The 11592-nt window shown below is 36.4% G+C and overlaps 1 protein-coding gene across 1 annotated transcript in view; it reads right to left on the reverse strand.

Moving 5' to 3' along the window:
- LOC106473059 (calcium-binding protein E63-1-like) overlaps positions 1-1648 on the reverse strand; it is a 33531-nt gene extending 31883 nt beyond the window's left edge. The window contains exon 1 of the mRNA XM_013933737.2: positions 1039-1648. The gene's annotated coding sequence lies outside the window, so the exon portion shown is untranslated. The remainder of the gene's footprint in view (positions 1-1038) is intronic.
- Between the last annotated feature and the right edge of the window lie 9944 nt (positions 1649-11592).

The following is an 11592-nucleotide window of genomic DNA, read 5'->3' on the forward strand; positions in this document are numbered from 1 at the left end:
CTTACGTAATATATATATATATATATATATATATACTCAAATATAACACAAGTATATGTTGGGACAAGTGATTGGTCTTTTTATTTAATCTTTCAAACGTTCTCGGATGTATAGTACTTTTTAGTTTCAATAAAAAGGTGTAACGTTTGCTCTGTTGTTCCCTTCCAGGGGAACCGGCATGGCCCATCCCACCAAATATGCTCGCCTATTCAGCCGTGAGGGCGTAATAATGTGGCGACCAATCCCACTATTTGTTGGTAGAAGAGTAGTCCAAGAGTTGGCGGTGGGTGGTAATGACTAGCTGCCTTCCTTCTAGTCTTTCACGACTAAATTAGGTACAGCTAGCGCACATAGTCCTCGTGTAGCTTTGCGCAAAATTCAAAAGAAACGCAACAAACCAAACCCTTCCAGTGGCTCAGGCATATAGCGCTAAGTCTTCCGCGGGCATAGCGCAGATATCCTAACGTGCAACTTTTTGCTTAAACAAGAAACAAACAAATCCGTTGTTGTTGATAATAATAATAATGAACTGTATCCGAATACCTTCTCAAGTTGAAAACAAAAGCGCAATTCATTCATAGGGTATTATGTCTGTCTCTAAACATAGGTTTAAAAACACCGAAACTGTTCCTTCTTCATAGTTAATGTTTTAAAACATGTTTCTGATCAGTTAGTCCTCAAGTTGCCAACTTGCTTTTACATCCTTCCATATATTGCACCATATTTTCCGTGTTATAACACTCATTGTAAAGAAATTACAAAACAAATTGGGGTAAAATCACTCATGCAAATTACATAACGAACTCCAGTAGCAATTAATGGAGTTAATGATGACATTTTTCTTCAATTTTTTGTGTGAGTCATACGTCATTGGGGACCACGTGACCAGCAAAGTCATGATGAACCTAAGTAGTTTAATGCATAAAAGTTTAGAAAAAAAAAGTTATTAACAAAAAAAAAACCGAACGAGCCACAAAGTAAACCGACTTAGACGTTTAAAGCTATTTATACTCAAGCTACTATAAGTGAAAAACTTACCTAAACGACAGGGCGGTGGTGTAAGCAAACTTCTTATTTCTAAACAATCAGGAAAAAAATGAGCTCTTGGGTCAAACGTTTCAGAAATGTTTCAGTTCGTCTATGAAAAACTGGACAATTCAATCTGTATTAATTAAAGTATCACTGGAAAAGTTGTTAACTTCTTTTGAATATCATCCTTAAGTGCGTGTTGTATGCCTGCAAACATCACGAGATACGTATGGATTTTAAATCTTCAAACAGTTTCAAATTAAGCAAGGTTCGGTGTAAGCAACCAGAATATGATGTTTTAACGATCCAATACACACGTTCTGTTCTCGGATGAAAGGTTAGCCAAATACGAAGCTATAGCTCATAATGATCATGTATTGTTTTTCTCTCGAGTTCTCGCATATTTTTTATGTATTTTTTCGGTTTGATTGATGGTGCTATACGGAACGCGTTATCCTAAGTGATAGGAACAATACGATTTTTGCATCAGAAATCTCAGGTTCAAGGGGTGTTTTAAGAAAGAACGGCAAAGTAAAAATTGTGCTAGGCAGAATAAAAAATACTTTCGTAAGGCATAAAACGCTTGCGAGCACCAGATTAGGCACGAACGAGGAACGTTATGGTGGAAGCAAACGATTACAGTTTGTCGCGTTAAAGGAAAAAACAAACCAGCTAGTCTGGCTTGCTGCCAAAAACATCAACGAGTCTTTTTATCCAATACTTTCTCGTGTTTCCTTTCTGATAAAACTTGACGTCTTTTTCACATAATTTTCATCAAATAATCAATTTATTTATTTATTTATTTTTTAGAGATTTGGAAATTGCTTTCTTCTGACTTAAATATTTCGATCTTTAAATATATTTAAAGTTCAGTGTTACTTTATCTGATTTATGAATTTAGTTTTAAAGAAAAAAATATTTTATTAAAAATGGAATATTTTAAACCCATTTCAGCTTGTAACTCCAATTGGTTTTACATTTATAAAATTTATTTTTAAAGCCCCTTCAGATACAAATGGATTCTGTATGGGTTTCTTCCTACACCTCTCCAGAAAATGGTTTTAATAAAAACTAATCTCTAATTAGTATTATTTTTTAAATGACGTTCAAATCGCCGATTGGACAATACGTTTTACAGTCGTTTGAATAGAACGACAACAAAAAGACTGATTGTATTGTAGGTTAAAACTTTCGGTGGTAACACAATCGGCATCAACTAACACTATTCGATGTTTGAATATCACACAATTTTTACCAATGGAGTGAAAGACGAGCTACAACGTTCACGCCTTTTTTTGTTCAGACCACGAATGTTGGGACGGACTGTTACTGCTATAATGCACCCACATATTAAAGTGTAGAGCGAGTTCAGCGGCAGATCGTAGCTTAAATCTTGGACCTTTCAATTTTCTAATCACTGGACTATTCACGGTCCATCACTGATTTCTATTGTTGTTGTCTTTAAATGAATAATGAAAAGGTTATGATCTTGACCAATATATAGCAATATGTTGTTGAGAAAACATTGATCTTGACCAATATAGCAATATGTGGTTGAGAAAACATTGATCTTGACCAATATAGCAATATGTGGTTGAGAAAACATTGATCTTGACCAATATAGCAATATGTGGTTGAGAAGACATTGACTAGAGAAACCCGTAAGGATTTGTTTCTTGAATTTCGCGTAAGGTCTCAGTGACACAGCAGCATGTCTGCGAACTCATATTGCTAGAAACCTGGTTTCGATACCCGTTATGGACAGAGCACAGATAGCCCTTTGTTTAGCTTTTTGCTTAATAATAACAACAACAACGCAAGACTACGTGAAGGTTATCTGTGCTAGCATTCACTATTATCAATGTGAAAGACTAGAGGGAAGGGAGCTAGCTAGTAAACCCACTCGCTGCTAACTCTTGGGTTATTCTTGTCAGAGCAAATCGTGTGATTTAACTGTCACACTTATAACATACCAACTACCCCAAAATGTGTAGTACAATTGTCTTGGTTGTTAATGGGACGCGAACCATGAAAACTCAGGCCCAAAGTCTAGCACACTAACTGCTGTACTGGGCTCAACTCAAAAGGGGAACCTTGTGCACAACTTAAAATTAGTTTGTACATTTGTGTATACGCGAGTGTGTTATTTACTTTTCCGCTATTTTTAGTGACATAAACATTTTCGAGTAGTTTTGGCATGAAAACATTATTCTAGAAGATCTTTGGAATTTTTAGGCTCGATCATGACCTTGTGACCCTTTGTCTTACTGTCCACTTTTCGTATCAAATTTCATTTCCTTTGACTGCAAAATTTAGATACATAAATTATTTGTAATATCTAACACTGCAAGTGTTAAGAGAGAGAGGTAGATCGCGTGACGACACAATCGTAAGACTAGGGAACAACATGAAACTTAGGTTTCGGGTTCTTTCCTAATGTCTTTCGTCGTTTTGAGAATTTTTAGCTCGAGGGAAGAAAAGCTGAAAATTTAGTCCTAGTTTACTTGTCTACGTAGGTGGACACACACTTATTTTTATTTTGTTGTGTTTGTAATAAAAATTAGTTTCACTGTCTTTAAAAATCTTACAATCTTTTCCGACTCTGCTGTTATTAGCAGACCTATTTTACAGAGAATCTTGTAGGGAAATCACCTGATCTGAGAATCCCACAAATGGATAGATAAGAAGAAATTTGATCAAATGATCAAACGATATGCTGTGAGGTTCTTGATTTTGCTGATGTGCATATTAGCCTTTCTTAGTCAATTGAGTTCATAAGAATTTAAAGTAAAGATTTTACAGGAAGAATGGCTTGTTCGTGACTTAGAAGTACTCACAATGATCAAGTGGGAAAATTTAGGAAAGCAGTTATAACTAAGAGTCATAGACGTGAATCGGCACTCATTGAGTATGACACCACTTGGGAAGGTCTTTACAGAACCCCCAGGTGAAACACAACAGTCCAAGCTCTTGTACAGCGCTAGCCGTCCCTAATTTAGCAGTGTAAGACTGGAGGAAAGGCAGCTAGTCATCACCACCCACCGTCAACTCTTGGGCTACTCTTTTACCAACGGATAGTGGGATTGACCGTCACATTATAACGCCCCCCACGGCTGAAAGGGCGAACATGTTTGCGAGTCGAGCGCCCTAACTACCTGGCCATGCCGGGCCATTTATTATGAAGGATTTCTTTTTTTTTTATTTTGACTGATTATGTTTTAGATTTATGTAAAAGGCTACATTCTTGCTGAATTGGGTTTTCATTGGGTCATCGTGTATTAGAATTTTAATTTTAAAAGGTTATTTTGTATTACGACTGTGTGAGGTTTTTTAATATTTTTACTTTTTTGGGCATAACAATTTTTTTAAATTTGAATTTACTTTTTATTAAAGGGTATTTCATGTTTGTATTATGCATTGTTTAATAATTAAAGGAATTAGTATGTGTAGTGTTAGACCGCTTTAGTTAAAAAGTAATATTTTCAGAATTATGCTGTTTTTCATAATTTCCCATTTCAGCAAAACAGTGTTGCTGAAATGAGTCATTAACTCTAATTTTTTAATGGGGCAAAAACTTACTTGTTTCACCCTCTTACAGGAGTAACAATGTTGTTTTTAATTTGTAAGATGAGGTATTCTTGTAGGTAAATCAGATAATAGTTGCGAGGGGACTCACTCTTCATCTTCACTGTCCTTTGGCCAGCTGATCTAGCAGAAAATCATTAAAACTTTTCGGTTTGAGAGTCATCTTGTAAAAGAGGCAAAATAATTTTTTTGAAACTAATATTATTGTTAAAGAAAAAATTAAGACCGTACTTTAAGGATAATTTCTATGGCCATTAAATTAAATTATAGAGATTGGTATTTTTTATGTTAGGCTTAGCGTTGTTACAGTTTTGTTTGGCCCCCCAGTGGCACAGCGGTATATCTGCGGACTTACAATGCCGGAAACCGGGTTTCGATACCCGTGGTGGGCAGAGCACAGCTAGCCCATTGTGTAGCTTTGTGCTTAATTCCAATCAAACAAACAAATCTTTTGTTTGAGTTAAACGAACAAGCGTCATGCTCTAATTACTCCGTACACTAGAAGAAAGATATATCACGAACAAATATGATCTTTTAATATTTATTTTTCGAAAATGAAATTTAACGCAAAGAAATTGCCTATAAAGTTGCTTAATAAACTTGAGTAACTGTCGATTTTCTGAACTCCATCAATCGTTTTAAACACTATGTAAATTTTGTTTGACATGTTTCTGTGAGATAAGTGCTTCTTGGCACAATATATTCTCATGGGGTTGTGACACTTAGCCTTAAATATATTATCATGGGGTAGTGACACTTAGCCTTAAATATATTCTCATGGGGTTGTGACCCTTAGCCTTAAGTATATTCTTATGGGGTTGTGACACTTAGCCTTAAATATGTTATCATGGGGTTGTGACACTTAGCCTTATTCAGTGTATGGTTAAACAGGATTTTAAAAGCTTGTCTTTGCAGTAAAACATCTGTTGCGACAATCACAGCAGAGCAGGCTAACAATTCTAGATAAAGAACCTAGTAGTCTTATAGATACTACACTGAGGTTTCTAATTTGAGAGTTGGTACATTTTAGGATAGAGGCGAGCGGAAGTGATTAAAGCACTGTCGTGTATTATCATTTGTAAGCTGAAGCCTATTATTGATTGTTTGTTTGTTTTGAATTTCTTGCAAAGCTACACGATGGCTATCTGCGCTAGCCGTCTAATTTAGCAGTGTAAGACCAGAGGGAAGGCAGCTAGTCATCACCATCCACCGCCAACTCTTGGGCTACTCTTTTACCAACGAATAGTGGTATTGGCCGTCTCATTATAACGCCCCCACGGCTGAAAGGGCGAGTATGTTTGGTGGGACGGGGATTCGAACCTGCGACCCGCAGATTGCCGCGCTCGAAGCCGACTGAATAGGAACATTAAAAACAGCTATTGCCTACAAACTCAATCAGAAACATGATGAACTTTAATTGGCTGCATTATTAAGTATTCTTGGATTTGTTTGGCAGAAATAATTGTAACGAAACTAATAATTTAAATCATTCCCTCTGCATGGAAGTAATATTAGAAAATATTAATTCTAAAGTTACTTTGATTTTTTTTACCGCTAAACAGGTATTCAGTTTGACATATCGTATCAATAAAACATTAGGCAGAGTAGGTTGGATAACTTTAATGGATTGCAACTGCCTGTTGAGTGAAAAGAGGGCAACTCAGTTTGACAGTTTAGTTTTTCACATCACACATATGTTCCTTGCAGTATCATCGCTATTGAAACTTTAGTAAACAATTAAATGTTACCAATTATACCTTCACACAACATATAGTTCTAAGCTGTGATGTGTTTTTTATTTTTTTTAATTAAGACGTTTGTATTGTTTATAACTCGAATGAGTTTTTAATGTCACGTGAAGAGAGCGTGTTTTAATGCCTAGAACTGGAAAATGATTTGAACGATATATAAAACGCAAGTTAATGCGAGAGTAGATGAGATTGTTGATTGAATGTTGAATCATTCAGTCAATTATTTAGTTCAGCTCTGAAATTTAGATTTTCTGTTTTAAACGATGTAGTACAGAAACGACTAGTACATTATGTACAAGAAAATTATTATGTAACTGGAAACTCTTTTGAATGTTGTTTTTAATTTGTGAGCTGAGTTATTCTTGAAGGTAAATCAGATAATAGTTGCGAGTGGACTCACTCTTCATCTTCACTGTCCTTTGGCCAGCTGATCTAGCAGAAAATCATTAAAACTTTGCGGTTTGAGAGTCATCTTGTAAAAAGGCAAAATAATTTTTTTGAAACTAATATTATTGTTAAAGAAAAATTAAGACCGTACTTTAAGGATAATTTCTATGACCATTAAATTAAATTATAGAGATTGGTATTTTTTATGTTAGGCTTAGCGGTTTGAGAATCATCTTGTGCCTCTACATGTTTTTTCTCAATTTTTGGTTCAAATTTCATTTCCTGTCCCAACGATAATTTAGAGACATCCTTGTGTTGACTGACGTATGTACAAGAAAATTGGAATTGTATGTACAAGTGGAATTTCTTTTGAAGAGATTGTGACATCATATTTCGTTTTGTGCTCAACTTGAAGGTTATAAGAAGTGTTTAACAGTGTTTCCTCATCATGTAAATTTGCCCAGTTTTAAGGGTTATTGCTAACTTAGATAATATCAAATCTACTACTGTTACACATGAGTATTTTGACATCGTCTGTTCTCCCAGAGATCGAGTAATATTCTTAAGGATATTTTATAAATAATGCCCAATTCAGTTTCATTTACGAACTTTTATGCCTGCCAAAAACGGTTTCGCTTTTGCATAGGAGGAAGTAACAATTAAAGTTTGTCAGCTCAAAAAAATCTTTATTTTATTATGATCAATGAGCAACATAAATATTCATGCCTTTTGTTTTTGGTAGTGATTTGGTTTTGTTTGAATTTCGCGCAAGTCATCTCTAATTAAACAGTAAAAGGCTAGAGGGAAGGCAGCTAATCATCATCATCATCACCCACCGCCAACTCTTGGGCTACTCTATTACCAACGACTAGTGGGATTGATCGTCACATTATAACGTCCCCACGGTTGAAAGGAAGAGCGTACTTGGTGGGATAGAGATTCGAACCCGCAGATTGCGAGTTGAGCGCCCTAACCACCTGAGCATGCCAGAACTTTTTTGTAGTGAATAATAAGGTTTAATAACTTTAAAACATCTATGATATGTTATAAAAATTCATTACAGTTCTATTTTATCTACACATTTATTTGTAGTGACAGTCGGTTTGCGATGTATGCCATATATACGTCACTTAATATTATGGCCACGTTTTAAGATGGTATGGCAAAAATAGAACTATTTTACCCATAAAGTTCGGCACAATAGAGCCGTCCCACAGTAGCACAGCGGTACGTCTGCGGACTTACAACGCTAGAAACCGGGTTTCGATACCCGTGGTGGTCAGAGCAGAAAATGCTCATTGTGGAGCTTTGTGCTTAACTACAAACAATTAATAAAGTCATAAGTTTTGTCCTAATTCGCAGTAAGATTGACTATGAATATATCTATCTGTCTGATCCTAGCACACCAGTGGCACAGTGGTATGTCTGGGGACTTATACCGCTAGAAACCGGGTTTCGATACCCGTGGTAAGCAGAGCACAGATAGACCTTTGTGTAGCTTTGTGCTTAACTACAAACAAACAGCATGTTCTGCCCCCAAGTGGCACAGCGGTATGTCTGCGGACTTAGAACGCTAGAATCCGGGTTTCGATACCCGTGGTGGGCAGAGCACAGATAGCCCATTCTGTAGCTTTGTGCTTAATCACAAACAACAACAACGTCTGATGTTAAAAAACAAGTAATTTAGAATACGATGATCTTACTTTCTATTGCCTTTCACCAATTAATATCTTAAGCAACACCAATAGGAGGAGAGTACATGCACTTGAATTATGTGGTTGTATTTACACTGAAATGTATATATCTGTAAAAAAAAAAACACCAACAAAAAAACCTTTAACAAGTAAAACAAGTAGGGATATTTGTGAAATAATTAGAGCTATCTTGAAAACAACAAGGAAATAGTGTGCTCATGCTAGACTATATACAGTCTATATATATATAGTGTCGTAGGAAATGGGGGAACGGTCCCCCACATTTTTTTTAAAAATCTGTCCCAGTAAAGATGCATCTTTTGTCAAGGTAGACGTCAAGTTACGTTATGTACACAACTTATTAAACACTTTCCTCTTTGTTTTTATTTCTCATTTTTATATCACAAACGTTCGACTCCAATACTGGAGCTTTCGACAGACGAGATTTGTTTTTCTGTTCTCTGAAAGCTCACCTTTATGTAGATAGACAGAAAGAAAAGACACGAGATTTGGTAAAAAATAAAAATATAACACTTCGTTTCGTCGTATATATATATATACATGTCATAATACCTTCATACGTTTGGGCTACAAAGTATATTTCCAAATAGTGTAACTTTATCTATACGACTAACTGTAATTTTTAATTCTGCAAATCCCGGGGCATATCTGACAGGATAGTAGGATGTTGCACATGAAAATGTTCGCCATGGCTTTTATGCTGGCTTGTTTGTAGTTAAACACAAAGCTACACAATGAGCTATCTGTGCTCTGCCCACCACGGGTATCAAAATCCAGTTTCTAGCGTTGTAAGTCCGCAGACATACCGCTGTGCCAGTGGGGGCGCCATGCTGGCATTAGGAGAAAGATAAAGAAATTCAAGCTGGCCCCCAAGATGACGGCAGAAATAGGTATTTATGAAAGGTGCCAAAACTACATTGAAATTTAGCTGGAAAACATGTTTAGTTGTTTTAGAGCAAAGCCACAAGGTGAAAAATACAACATGCTGAACTATTTTTTTCCCTATTTCGTATTTATTTTGTACAATAACACCTTTAATTAACAGTTTTACTTAAATACTTTTAAAAAAACGCTTATCTTCTTTTATAAAAGCAACACTAGATTGCCCAGAAAGAAAAACAAACACAGTTCACATACTAGATATAAATGATGTATATAGTTGAACGTTACCCTTGACACCATTTGACAGAATGTAAGACAAATACTGTACGGCATTGGAAAATAACCAAAGATATCATTGACAAGGTAAGTAAAACCAGTAAAAGTACGTATTGGCCAACTAGCCAGATACTGTTAAAGTTATAACATTCGTTTGCACGTGAAGGCAGCATGTATAGGCTGATGTCTGGTTTCGAAGGAATGGGTTACGGAGATGCTGGTCTGCGACACCTTCTGTCCGAATCAGATGTGTTTACTGTAGGAACTGTATCGATGATACTTTCAACAAAAGACATTAATCGGACACTGACTGATTGATGAAGCAGGTTGCTGAAACAATTAGAATAGTGGTGTATTAGAAATAACAAAGACATCTCTGGTGATACGAAGAATTAAGAGACTTCGTATAAAACGCCGAACCAGATGACAAGATTTCACGACAGGTTGCAGTGAAAAGGATGCCTACATATGACCCCTGACTGACGAGTTCGTAGGATAAGGGAGTTACAGGATGTTTATCTAATAAAATTATCAATGCCACTGAAAATGTTTACATCTTCACCGAGGCCGGAGATTAATCAGTATCCAACGTCTTGTTTACTCCAACAACTGATCGCATCAAATCGGACAAGGCATGCACGGTATTTGACCGTCCAGCTGTTTCAAGTGCAAATGTTGCCCTGTGATGTGAACGTTCCTTTTAATGATGGATTGTTCAGAGCGAAGTTATCAAAGCACTGAAAGGGTCAAATGGCATTACTGGACTAACTCTTCGAGGAAACACTTTAGTCAGGTGGTTTTGTCGAGACATCAAAGTACATAATGACATTTCATGATAATGTTTGCTCGAGCTCTGTAAAAATCCGAAGATATTTCTAAAGTTCATCACTGACACTAAAGCTAGACGCAAACAGACCAATGACTATGTAAAGAAAATGACATTTATTGATCTGTCTGCCTTGAATAATAGCACGAGCCAACTCGTTAACTTTGCTTCAGGTGTACGTGCTTCTAACGACCATGGAGATCGTATGTTGAACTGCTAAGATAAAGGAACGGAGATGTTTGACAAAATTGGGACTGAACATTGACAGCGTGAAAAAAATGGGGGAGGGGGTAAACATCCCCCAAAAATGTTTTCGATCTGCTTCAGGGAAGTAATGTAAAATCTCTGAATAATATGCAAAACATACAAATAAAGAAGAAAAAAAAACAGTTACAAATCAGTGGAAACGTACTGTTTCAAGGACTCCTTCCAGTAGCCCACCAGTGGCACAGCGGTATGCCTGCGGATTTACAACGCTAGAAACAGGGTTTTGATACCCGTGGTGGGCAGATCACAAATAGCTCATTATGTAGCTTTGTGCTTAATTACAAACAAAACATTCCAGTAAATTCATACAAGAAAGCGTTACCAGAAACAGTGACGAACCAACCATGAAGAAACGGACACTAGGATAGTATAAGACGCTGCAGATACTATAGTCACGCCCCTATACGTTACGTCTGAAGGCTTATAACGCTTAAAACCGGGTTTTGATACCTGTGGTGGGTACAGCACAGATTGGCCATTGTACAGCATTGTACTGAAAGATAAACAAAACAAACTGTAGTCATAAACAGTACAGATATTGATGTTTTGATGTTGTTTCTCCACCGCCAACAAAGTGTATGTTCAAGTGAAATATTTAAAAGGGATTTAGTTTTTAAAAGAAAGAAACTTTCCCAAACTGGGGTATTCAGGGATGTTATAATCCCCCTTCGCCCCACTCGTGGTAATTTATTAGTTAGAATTGAATTCGATTTAGAATTTAATTACAGAGAATAAACAGGTATTATTTTAATGCGATTTTGACGTCATGAGATGGAGGAGAAATGTCTGTGACAAAAAGAGCAAGACTGATGGCTTCGATGACGATAACAAGCAAGGCGACAGATTTTGGACAAAACATACTCCAACAAACTTC

The sequence above is a fragment of the Limulus polyphemus genome, unplaced genomic scaffold, assembly GCF_000517525.1.
Source record: "Limulus polyphemus unplaced genomic scaffold, Limulus_polyphemus-2.1.2 Scaffold5852, whole genome shotgun sequence".
Lineage (NCBI taxonomy): Eukaryota > Metazoa > Arthropoda > Merostomata > Xiphosura > Limulidae > Limulus > Limulus polyphemus.